This window comes from Peromyscus leucopus, chromosome 15 (assembly GCF_004664715.2).
Source record: "Peromyscus leucopus breed LL Stock chromosome 15, UCI_PerLeu_2.1, whole genome shotgun sequence".
Taxonomy (NCBI): Eukaryota; Metazoa; Chordata; class Mammalia; order Rodentia; family Cricetidae; genus Peromyscus; species Peromyscus leucopus.
In genome coordinates this window covers 25,594,232-25,607,345 of record NC_051076.1, presented here as the reverse complement: position 1 = coordinate 25,607,345, position 13,114 = coordinate 25,594,232, and the positions used below count along the sequence as shown (strand labels likewise).

The 13,114-nt window shown below is 40.4% G+C and overlaps 1 pseudogene; it reads left to right on the top strand.

Annotated features, from left to right (window-relative positions):
• The first annotated feature begins 4,291 nt into the window (after positions 1 to 4,291).
• On the top strand, positions 4,292 to 9,364 carry LOC114690615 (annotated as a pseudogene).
• Positions 9,365 to 13,114: the final 3,750 nt, after the last annotated feature.

Below are 13,114 nucleotides of genomic sequence, written 5' to 3'. Positions count from 1 at the left end.
TTGGCTAGAAACGATGTTCATAGGCAGAGATTATAGTCAGTGTGCTTTAGAACTCCTCATGGTTCAGACTCTTCCCTTAGCTGTGAGATACCACAAGATGTCCCATCTGCAAAGTGAATGACTGTTTATATATCCCAAAGACAGGCAGCTTAAAAATCAGATGCCCACCCTATGTGCTATAACACAGGGTATGATGTAAACTCATTATGCTCGATTGCTGGTCCAGCCCTGAGAAAATTTAGGGTACCTATGAATGTTTTTATTTCCCTGTGTATTTTGTAGATTAGGGAGTACCCAAGAATTTTAACACTACTTAGATCAGTTTTTCCCAGGGTATTGAGTTTTCATCTGCATTCAGAAAATAACCATGCGCTCTGATGTTTTAACCACTTGGCTTCCACTACAACATTCAGTTGGTAAATCTGGTAAGACCTGCCCATGAATAGCCTATGGTATATCAGCTTTAATTATACCAGGTTTTAAAATCCAATAATGGTTACCTTTAGGTTTGAGTGATAGCAGTATTTTGTTTTTAATACATCAGGTGTTAGATATATATTTTATGGCTAGTCTCCATTCAAATGATGTTTGTTTCCTGTGAAAAATTCCAGCAGTCTCTCCCTTTCTGGCTAGAGAGAAGTTAGTCTCTAAAACTGGAAGGGAGGGGTTGGAAAGATGGTTCAGTGGTTAAGAACACTGGCTGCTCTTGCAGAGGACTGGAGTTTGGTTCTCAGTACCCATGTGAGGAACGTAACACCATAGAACTCCTGTTTGAGGGTGTATTATGCCTCTCCTGGCTTTCGCAGGCACTCCCTGATACACACACACACACACACACACACACACAATTAAAAATAAATCTTTTAGAAAAAGGGATCTTTACAGAATGAACACAATTAAAATGCCACCAGTAACAGCTAATTGTGTGGCTGTGGATTGAGAAATCATCCCTTAGAATGATGAAAGTAATGTGCAAAACAAGAAATGGATGAATTAGATCAATGGTTTCCTGTCTGTGGATGAGTAGCTCTGATGAGTCTAAGAAGTTTTTGAGTACGTGTTACGAATCCACAGGTATTCAGTTCTAACTTGCCGACTGAACAAAGATGCATTACTCTGTCCATCTACCTTGTTACCCACTTGTACTTTCCTGCCAGCTTGCCTTGGTTAAAATCTTAAGTCTTTAGTTGACAACTGAAAATGCTAACGTCCCTATGATGTAATTTCCACACTACTAATCACATAGCATTGGTAGAAGGTACAAAAGTGATAAAATGTGTTGCATATTTAGCCTTGCCCCTGATCATTAGAGAGAGAGCGTGTGCTGTTTATGAAATACATATACTGTGAGGAGACAGGTATACTGTCTTTTCAACACAGTTCATATCCAATATTATATGGACCTTGGTTTTACTGAATATACAGAGTAAGTCAGCACATTGGTCCTTCAATTTTCTGATTTTGGAAGAAGCAGTCAGTGAATAGGCTAAGTTCTAATGCTTCTCTTTCAGGCATGTTGCAAGACAATAAAATTCCTGTCAAAAGCTCCTCACTCTGAATCTAGCTTCAAGGACACCTCACAGAACAAAAATTCCATCATTTATGCACGGCCATTAGAGTTTTATGTCTCCAAGGCACAAACTGAAATACAGATTAAGTCTCCTGGGAATTTGCAACAGGTCTAAATCTGGGCAGGATGATGCTATTATGCATTATGTACATATGTATTTAGATTCAAAATCCACACAACCGTGTGTGTGTGTGTGTGTGTGTGTGTGTGTGTGTGTGTGTGTGTTATTGCACCATTTATCATCACAAAACTTTCAAGGCAGAAAGGTTTCTTACATTTATTTTTGGTGCCCTGAGCCTATTGATTCCTTCTCAGAATAATATTCTCAAATGCATGCTCACAAGAATAATAATCACAGAGGAAACAAATTAGTTTAAAATACAATTTTCATAAGATCCAAAACCTTCCTGTGCCTCAAAGCACATGTTCTTGGTCAAGACAAACTGAGTTCAAGAAATGAGAAACTACTCATTCAGGCATGGATATAAACTATGGATGGCATTTTTTAAATACATGGTTAAGAATATATAGAATGAAAACTGTATTGGGAAGGGTAATTGAAACTCTCATTAATTTGGTACTTAAGTATGCCTTCTGAATTCTTACCTTTTTTTGTTGCTTAACTTAGTGATGTTCTGTTATTTGATATTTTGATCATGTTCTGACAGATAAAGCTTGCTTAGAGTCAGAGGGCAGAGCTATCTACTAGCTGAATAAAATTAACCACAGAGGTTTTGAGGGACTGTAGACAGGACAGGAAGTAGTAAGGTGGGCAGAGAGGGACCTCGGCTGTTTTGGAGGGAGGATCAGAGCAGGTAGGAGAAGACAGGTGGTTTCTCTGCTTCTTTGATCCTTCAGGTTCTTACCCCAATATCTGACTCCTGAATTTTTATTGATAAAGAATAATTAGATTAATGCTTCAATGTCCTTTGGTAATGAGAGTATGGTATATTCTTTCTGGTGGTCATGTTGCAACTTGTTTGTTTTTTTAAAGGGTTGATAGTCTAGATTGTTCTTAAGCTTTAGTGAACTTCTTTGGTTGAACCTGCTGTTTTCTGCTGCTGCTGCATCTAAAGAACCTACTTCATCTCACTGTTGGACACTTAAGTGTAAGCTATAGATGGTGAAACAAATAAAAATGATCTCACTGACAAAACCATCCTCTTCAGACTAGGCAAGCACCTCTCAGGGAGCTCACTCCTGCTCTCTCACGGAAGTAGGAGCTGTTTGGACAGTGTGTAGACTTCAGTGAAAGCCCTTGTAGAAGCCATGTGAGCCACAGTAAAGTGACAGCAATTCAGTCAGTTTTCCTGAAGGACCCCTATCCTAGAAAAGAGGATCCCACAAATTCCTCAACAAAGTCTCATCAATGTGTAAAGTATAATCCGTCTTTGTCTCTTCCAGGATTGAGGAATTCAAACATTACCCTTCCAGCACCTCAAAACAAGAGCCTTCTCCATTCTCCCCACCAAACTTGTGTGTTCTGTTCCTTCCTGCTCCTGCTCTTTTCTCATGACTTCAGAGAGGACTGGGATTGCTCAAAGGGCACTGCCATGAGATACCAGTTAATGATCTTATGCAGGCTTCCTGCTGCTCTAATCCAACTTCAATCAGCATTCCTATTAAAATTACTTAACAAATAAAACTAATAAAGTGGAGAATGTACATTTACTAAACACCTTTCACATACTAGATGATGTGAAATGAAGTTTACATATAAATGTAAAAATGAAAAAAAAAAAACCCAGTGGATTAGTCAGAGGGGCCATGACAAAAAGAGGACTGGAGTGCATTTAAAGGAGAAATGCTCATGTTGGACGATTATAAAAATTGAATATGGACTGAAGCTGGGAAGTATTGAACATTCCTAGATCCCATAAGTGAGGGTTTGCATTTCCCTTCCTATGTCATGAGCCAGATCAGGACCCAGTGGAAGAAGAGCCTCTGATACTTTCTCCAAAGGACTGGTCAGATAGTGGATCAGAGTGAATCAGAAGGAGAGAGAGAGTGAATCACTGAGCAGAATAAGAAGGACAGGGTCAGTAATTGAGAGGAGACCCAGAGCATTTCACCTGGTGTTCTCCATGATCTAGAGTGTTCTTAAATAGAGCATCCATAGTGGCTAAGAGACTGATTTCAGGGTTACATTTTTTACATATTTAAACCCCAAATTATCCCTTTAATAGGTGGTGTGATAACACAGATTAGTTAACCTTTCTAAGACTTATTTAGCCACCAATAAAATATAGATTGTAATAAAATCTAATTAAATTTTGACAGTAATATTTAACTCATACGATTTTTTTTTTTGGTGAACAGTATCAGTTATATTTAAACCAGTGCCTGGCACTTATCAAGGGATTCAGTAAATACTTATTTTATTCTGCAGTCCTCTATACCCCATGTTTTTAGGTTGCAAACCAAATTCTTGTGCATTGAATGGTACCTCAAAGAAGCCTGTGGCTCTGCTTAGACCCATGGTGCTCACCCACCAGATTCTAGGTGTACAGCTAAAGGTTCAATGAGAACAAACGGGTGACTATAAAATTGCCAAATTTGGCACAACCCTATTATTATCTCTGGAGAAAGCCAAGCCCAGGCATAGCTGATGAGTTAACCAGATACGATGCAGAAAACATTTCCTTCTCCTTTTTGGTTTCAAGCCTATTTCTGAAGCCATAGAACTCTCTGGCACAGTCAGCTCCTGACGGCACAGAGGCGATGGCTCCTGCCAATGGAGGGTCTGCCCAGCTGTGGCTACCACTGCTGCTCATGTAAAGTATGGATTCACATTACTCTCCACCCCAAAGGGGCCAAAATGCATCCAGAGAGCATCAGGGTGGGGATGTTGATGGTTCTTTGGTGACTTTGCAGCACTTATACAAACCATGGGGGCATTTCCTGGCACTGTGTAGCAGAGAGGAACAGAGGAAACTGGCCTGAGCATCACCTCAGTGGGAAATCAGGCTAATAGCTTGCATCTTCTCAGTCCTCTGGTATCTACTAGAGTACAAGACAGATACCAACAGAGGACAGAGGATAGAACACACTTCCTTCTCCCCATTGATCATTAAAACTTAATGGATGTAGGTTTCATTCCCATGCTGATCCTAGTACTCATGTGTCCTGGAAACTGGGGACAGATGCTAACTTGCCCTTTATTAATTCTGCAGCTCTGAGTGCCATGCTGGTTGTTCCTCCAGTGCGTCTGAGCATTGCTCTCCACTTGGGTGACTGTATCCCACCATATTTGTTTTCTTATGGCTGTGAATCTTCCTCACCCTGGACAGCCTGCTTCCTAGCCATCTGTACCTCATCTGGTCCTTCTTTTCCCTTGTTCAAAAGGTTTCTGTCTATCAGTTTCCCCTTTCAAGGCAGCTCTCCTTTTGTTGAAGCCAACAGCCATGTCTTACACGGACAGGCCTCAGCCTCTGTTCTAGGACTTTCACATGTACCCATCCAACGTTCACATCGCTGTTTTTTTTTTTTTAAAGATTTATTTATTTATTTATTTATTTATTTATTTATTTATTTATTATGTATACAGCATGTATGACTGCAGGCCAGAAGAGGGCACCAGATCTCGTTACAGATGGTTGTGAGCCACCATGTGGTTGCTGGGAATTGAACTCAGGACCTCTGGAAGAGCAGTCAGTGCTCTTAACCTCTGAGCCATCTCTCCAGCCCCACATCGCCGTTTTGATTGGCAGTTTATGACTGAGAATCCTGCAACTCAGATTACATCACTCAGTGGAGGTTGCACAGCTGACAAAGACTGGATTCTATCTCAAGTCCCTGGCATCTGAATATCGTCCCTTCACTATGTCATCCTTTGTCATCACCATTTAGCCATTTCTTTAGTTTCAGTTTAAATTTTCACCATATCTCCTTGCTCCTGGAATCCATTCAAGACTGACACCCTTTTGGTGCTTCTCATGACCTTCTAAGATTTCAAATATTCCTTACTCTATATATTCACAATAAAATAATTATTACAATTTAGACCTTATAAAGCTTATATTTTACCAAGTCTGTTTTATATTTGTCTTTTCATTATTATAATTTGTTAACATACGTTATATAATAAAATGTATCAATCCTTGCTGTAGTCTGAAGTGATTGACAGTTGTTCCTGACATGTTTTAATGAAGCCAAGACTTTGACATTTATCCATTATTCCTACAGTCAGCCTTTTAATAATTATTTACTAAACATTATATACCATTATGATAAGCAATTATTGAGTGTGACAAATACTATCTCTATCTACAAAGAGATTACAATTTTCATTTCTAGATACTGAAATTGAAGAGAAATAGAGTAGGTTAACCCATTACATTATAAGGTAGTTGGCTTGTTTCCAAACCTCTTGTTTTTGTATGCGACCCTTGTGTTTAGCTTGATTGCTTCCCTTGGCCACAACACTGTTTACTTCATCCTTTGTTGCTTTTCCTAGATATCAGGACAGAGTTTTGTTATCAGTTCTGCCAGGACAGATGGGCCATCGATTGACTGTTGACATGTTTATACTTTTGAGACTGGATAATTTCCAATGACTTAAAGTTTCTTTATCTTCACAATTTTACTTTCTTTAAGCTTTTCAGAAATCTGTGTGTCCTTGAACCCACCATGGATTAGAATATTTACAGGAGAGAAAGTGACTCTTACATGCCATGGTAATAACCCCCTTTAAAACTCCTCTACTAAATGGATCCACAGTGGCTCCAACTCTAAGGTGACAACTTCACATTTGGACATTTGTGAGTGCCACCATTCAGAACAGTGGAAAAATACATAAGTCCAAACCAAGGATGTTACAAGAGTGACCCTGTGCACCTAGAAGTGATGGAAGGTAAATTTAACAGATATGGGAATATGTATCTCTTATTTGAGGAGTGAAGTACCTGAAGATTGGAAGAGTGTAGGTTATTTTAAGACCATGATCACTGGGGATTAGACGCAAGACATCTCAGTGTCTTCTTCTACATCACTGCTTACATTTCTTAAAGTAGTTATAGTCTATTCTGTCATCAATATTATTCCTCTGTTCTGTTTCTTCTATTTTACCTAGATATAAACACGCATTATGTGATCAAATGGCTTGATGGGCATATGGACACTGAAAAAAGCTGTGTATGCATACTTGGATCATAAGGCTTGAGTAAAGATGGTTCTGAACAATCCTTCTACCATGAAAGATACCTGTGTGCATTCCTCATTTCCTTTGCTGTTGCTAAAAACAATTCTAATGTTTATTTCATCTTTATTACTCCTTTAGTGTCAAAACTTAATACAACATATTTAAGTATCAATAAATGTTGAATAAACAAACTATCTTTTGAATGGATAAGTTGCACATTATATATTTTTCTTTTATGAAAAAGGTGTTTTAAAATCTCTAAACCAATTCTAAATACAAATTAAACAATAAAGAATAGTTATTTATTTCATAGTAAGTATATTTGAGAGGAGTCCTTAAAGGGCTTTTCTTAAATAAAATATACAAGTTAGCCATATTCTCATTCAAAGTTCTCCATTTATGAATGTTTTACAATTCTTAAAAGTGGCACTAGCCATAGAATATGATTTTTATATCTTGTTGAGTCACTAGTGACAAATATTCATTGGGTATCTGCCTCCTTCTAAAAACTGCGTTAGGCACTAGAGACACAGAACCAGATGAAGCCCTGACAACTTGATACACAGATCTACATAGGGAAGAGGGAAGTAAGTAAAAATTAAACACATAGTTAAAGTTGAGAAGCCTCTGTGAGGAAGGATAGAACAAAATAAATCCCCTAAGCTAAAATTCCACAGGATGTGTATGTCTGCCTGTTTTGGCTTAACTAGACCCAGGTACAACAGATTTGAAGGAAATTCTGCATTTCAGGCATTCTGTATGTGTACTCATCTGGGGCAGTGAGGAGGGAATTGGACAGGGAGGAGGTGAGCAGGGAGGGAGGAGGGGAGCAGGAATGGAGGAAGGAGCAGGGCATGGAGGAGGGGAGCAGGCATGGAGGAGGGGATCAGGGCATGGAGGAGGGGAGCAGGCATGGAGGAGGGGAGTGGGCAGGAATGGCTTTGGAGAATTTGTAGCTCCAGACTGACCTTTCAGAGGGAGAAAGGATTCAATGGCGTAGAAGTTGGGTTAGACACATTGTGTCTTTGTTCTTTAGTTTATCTTATGAACCAATAAATGGGTGGGTGATCATCCATGGGTGACCCCTTTTCATCTGTCTGTGGGTCTGTCTGTCCCTTTCTCCCCACAACTCTTCTTCAGTCTTACCATGCATTGTTAAATAAACAACCATAATGTAATGAATGCTCTTCAGAGTGGCTGATTCTTCAGACCTCTGCTGATGTGGTGATGGAAGGTGTGTGTGTGTGTGTGTGTGTGTGTGTGTGTGTGTGTGTGTGTGTGTTTGTTCCTTCCTCATTAGATGCCATGGCTGGAAGAACTGGGATGTCTACATGGTGACCTACTACAAGGATGGCCTTGGTCTCACATACTATTATGATGGCCCCAACACCTTCATTAGAAATGCCACAGTTAATGACAGTGACACCTTTCACTGCTGGGGCAGACTTCATGGGCTGCACTTTGACTCTGAGAAACTCAGAATTACTGTAATCAAGGGCGAGTTGATAAAGAAATGTATAATCTTTAGTAGGGGAAAGGAAAGTAGACAAATGAGCCAATGTTTGAAATTAGTATAACCAGGACATCTGTTAGTCTGGAAAGGCTAATAGATTTGCAACAAGGAGACGCAGGACATATCTCCACAGCAGAGTCCTTATTTGCCAAGTGTTAATGGTAATACCTGCTCACAAGGTGGAATTTGCTGAAGATTTAATGGGATAATTTTGTCAAATGGCTTTATAAACTGTCAGGGCTTGTCCAGACATAAAAGATTACAATTAGCATTTTGATCTCAAATTTATCTAATGCTCCTAAGAAGAGTGTTTGTATCTATGAGATTGGAAGTGGTTTGGGAAGCTGAAGGAGGCAAGGATACAAAGAGCTTGGAGAGTCCATATTAGCTGAGGATGGTGGGGAAGGAAACCAACCCCTCAGTGAGCTGTGTGTGCAGGTCCTGGAGGATGAGAGTGAGCTCGCTGAGGGCAGGCAGGTGGGCTGACTATGACTCATAAGACAAGCCGCTCTTACCAAACGTCATGTAAGAGGGGAACTTTAAAATGCTTGCCTTTGAAGGAGGAAATTTTGTTTTATCTTGTCATGCTCATAATTATCTATAAGAAAGCAAGAAGTCAAATCTCAGAATTAAGCTCTGATGGTGTTTATCTGCTAATTTGAGACTAAAATGCTGTTTAATTATCTCTGCTCCACTCTGTGTCCTTTCTTCATGCAAATAATCAGTGAACAGCATCATGTCTCCCATAGACTTCACTGGCTAGAGGAACCGCTAGACAGGAGTTATTGGGAACCACTTATCCCTTCACAGTTTTCTAGAGAGCACAGACTGGGGAACCCAGAATCTCGGGTGTTTTCTCTCTGTTCCTGGATACCCCGTTAGGCTAACGGTGGAGAATCATGCTTGTGTCCCTCTTAAGGAAGAGGATCTCTGAGTCCCATCTTTCAGTTTCTAATCTGGATTATATACTTGTATCTCTGCTTCATTCTAGCTACACAAAAGCAAGCACGATTGGCTACAATTTATTATCCTACTGGTGGTGATTTTGTTTGTTCTGGACATGAGCTCATTGGTCTCAACCCAGAAACAGCTCACATCAGTCTTGAAGATTCAGAAGACAGGAAAACACAACAAACCTTGAACCTTAACTCCCAACCTATGCACATAAAGGAACTGATGCCATTGCTGGAGAGACAGTTCTTAACAGTCATTTCCCACCGAGTCCTCAATAGCTTCACCACTGTCAAAGGTCACTCACATTATCCACAGAAACCTCTGTGCCCCAGGATTTGCGTAAATGCTTCGTTAAACCGACTGCAGCTGATTAAGTGACATGTAATAGCAAATGCTCAAGACCCACTGCTGTAATGAGTTGAAGAAGAATGAGTTGATTGCTTTCGTAGTACTTGTGAAAGAGAAGCACAATTTGAATAAAGTAAGGGTGAAATCATGTGAATGGAATTACTCTTAGGGATCCTGGCCCTTTTCATTTGTTTATTTTCTTCTAGGGCAGTGGTTCTCAACCTTCCCAATGCTGCGGCCCTTTGATACAGTTTCTCATGCTGTGGTGATCCCCAACTATAAACTTATTTTTGTTGCTACTCCCTAACTGCAATTTTGATACTGTTGTGAATGGTTAAGTAAATATTTGATATGTGATATGTGAGCCCAAAGGGGTCCTGACACACAGGTTGAGAACAACCATTCTAGAAGAAAGACCCATGAGGGTATACATTTAAAATGTCTATTTTTGTCATTATAAGCAGGAGGTAGCACTGAAGACATGACAGAAATTTGGTGAGGTGATAACATCTGTACTCTCCCACCCATTGCTGCGAGATTTTGATTCTTGACAAAAATTCCAAACCATGATGAAGAAGTTCCGACTGGGATCCCCATATGATCATTTCACCCCTCTTGGGTCCCCCAAATTTATAGAACTCGTATCATATCTCCATAGTGTGGTTTGACCAAAGGCTTTTAAGAAATCCAGTAAATAGTAAACTCTGTTTATAGTCTAGAGCCAAATAAGTTTTCAGGCAAAGGAAATAGAAAGTTTGGTTTGTATATTATCTATCATTTTATGTTACCAAAACATTCACTGAGGGCCTGGGTCTTCCTCACAGTATGAACAGGATGAAGTTTCTTCCCAGCAAAGATACCTATTATTCAGACTAAACCATATAGTGTAAGACCTAGGTCCAAATCTTGATCCTTTTACTTTCTGGGTTTGTGATTTGGGGAAATCTATGTATATATCCTTGAGTCAAGTGTTTCATTTCTAGAATTGGAATAAGGATAGGTACCATGTTGAGCTCAGCTCCTGCTCCATGCTCATGCAGACAATGAGTTCAGGCTTAAGGAAAATTCTAAGGAACGGGGGCTAAGCTGTCAGTCCTGAACAGGAGGTTACGACAAACAGCAGGTGAGAGCAGAGGCCCTCAAGTTGGCCCAGACTCTACACCTGCTGGCTGACACTGTGGGCAAAGGGATGAGAACAATTTGTAAACACTGACTAGACCTGGAATTCTTATTTAGCTAAGACGTGTTTGAGGGGTAACAGAGTAATTCAGCCTGTTCTTTTTTGAAGACTGGTTTATGATGTGAACTTCCATCTCCTACTCCTCATTTCTCCCTCATTTCATATGGTAAGGAATGACTACATTCCTGCCACATGGGTTCGTGGAAATAGGTGTGGTGAATGCAGAAGAGATTTCTTCTGGAATGCAGGCAGGGGAAAGTCCCCACTGGAAACTCCTGGGTGATTTTCTGGGAAACTTTCTCTGCTTCCTGCCCAAGGCTTAACTCAGGATAAAGCCTTCAGATCACAGTGTTGCCAATATACACAATCAAGACACATTGTTCCACAGAATTCCCTGCAATGTCAGTGTCTTTGGCATTGAGCTACACAGGAAGCCCCTCCTTTATCTCAGACTTGGTTGTGATGCCAAATACTCAGAGTTAGGAACCGAGAGATGCTTGATGTGGGCAGAAATTCCAGGCTTGATCAGCTTGAGAGACATCTGAGGGAATATCTAGGTTCCTGAATGTCACCGTTCTTTTGCCTCCCTCCATGCCCAGTCAAGCTTGGGAGGGCCATGGGCAGAGCAGAGGGATGGAAGTCCAAGCTGCTTCTCACTGAGTGATGGACTGGGCCAGGCGACTGGCTAATCTTTGAGATTCTGTTTTTCCTGTATGAGAAGGGATTTGACAAGGTGGTTTCTAGAGTCTCCCTAGTCTCAGACACTGCCACTCACTTTGCATGTAGTGATCATCTAGGCTCAGAGGCTCAGAAGTCGCTTCCCACCCAGTGCCAGGGTGGATTTCTGTTCACGCTCCATCACTGGGCACCCAGATCTGTCACTACCTCATGTACTGATTGTCATATATAAATTCCTGATTTCTTTTAGACCCATGTCTACCATTTCTTTTTTGTTTCTTTATCTTTCATCACCATTTACATTTTAATCAGGAAGCTATATAGAAAACAAGGTTTTGCTTAAATGCTTAGTGATCTCTAAATTGAATAGTTTCTAAAAGTGTGTATTTTGTGTTGACATATAGGAAGTATTTCTATCTGTGTTAAATATTAACTAGATTCTACAGACTAGTAGAGAAATTTACCCATTACTTACTTAATCAGCCTCCTTTGGTCACCTATGATCTATAACTAATTGGTCCAGGCAAGACCATAAAATAACCCTAATGTCCCTAAAATAGATCCTCACAAATCATCAAGAGTTCCCAATAGTCAGGGGAGGGGAAACAAACCAGCATTTCCTAACTTGTGGCCTGTGGAAGCAAACTCCAAGGTCACCCCTAGAATAGAGACTCAGATGAAACTTTTACCTAGAGAGACTGGGAACTGAGTCCTTGGAGGAAGGTTATCTTAGTTAGGGTTTCTGTTACTATGATAAAACTCTATGCTCAAAATAAATCTGGGAAGCATGGGTTTACCACCTCCTCATCACAGTCTGTTACTGAAGGAAGTCAGGAAAGGAAAGAACTCAAAGTGGACTATGGAGGCAAGAACTGATGCAGAGGCCATGGAGGGGTACTGCTTACTGGCTTGCTCCTCACAGCTTGCTCAGCCTGCTTTCTCATAGCACTCAGCACTGCTTGTCCAGGGATGGCACCACCCACAGTGAACTAAGTCATCTCACATCAATTATCACTCAAGAAAATGCACCATTCATGTCCATAGGCCAAGCTTTTGGGGGCGTTTTCTCAAATAAGGTTCCTTCTTCCAAAAGGACTCGAGCTTGTGCCAAGTTGGCATAAAAACAGCCAACACCAAGGGCTTGTATTCTCTTTAAACAGGAAAAGAACAGCACGGGAACATCTCTCTAAACCCAAAGATGTAGTTTCCTGCTGTGGAGGGCAGAGGCACCCAAGACAGTCCAGGTCTGTGGATGACTGCAGAGAGTGACGTTGTCTTCCAGCCTTAGATCACCTGCCCAGATTGAGACAGTTAATTATGTCCCCATCTGGTGCTGCACCAATATTCCCACTTAAGCTATACTCTACGAATGCTCTCGGAATCACTGTCATGTTCACCTGCAAATACCGTTTGCTACACCCATGCTCTTTCATTTTCAAAAATGAAAAGGTGTAGGTGTACTGTCAGTCTTGTTGATGTTCAATACAGCACAGACGGTGGACAAAAGTCCATCTGCAGTGTTGTGGGGTCAGGGTGCAAAGAATTTGAAATTAGATAATTCAGACCGAAAAACACAGAGATTAATTTTTAAAACCAATTTCAAGGAGATTGTATTAAATTATTGTGGTAAAAATATTGTCATGGTAGATATAACTTAGCATTTGGAATAAAATATGTTTTGAAGCTGAAAGAAAGGATTTCATCCACCTGTACTAGAATAAGTTAAGGCTA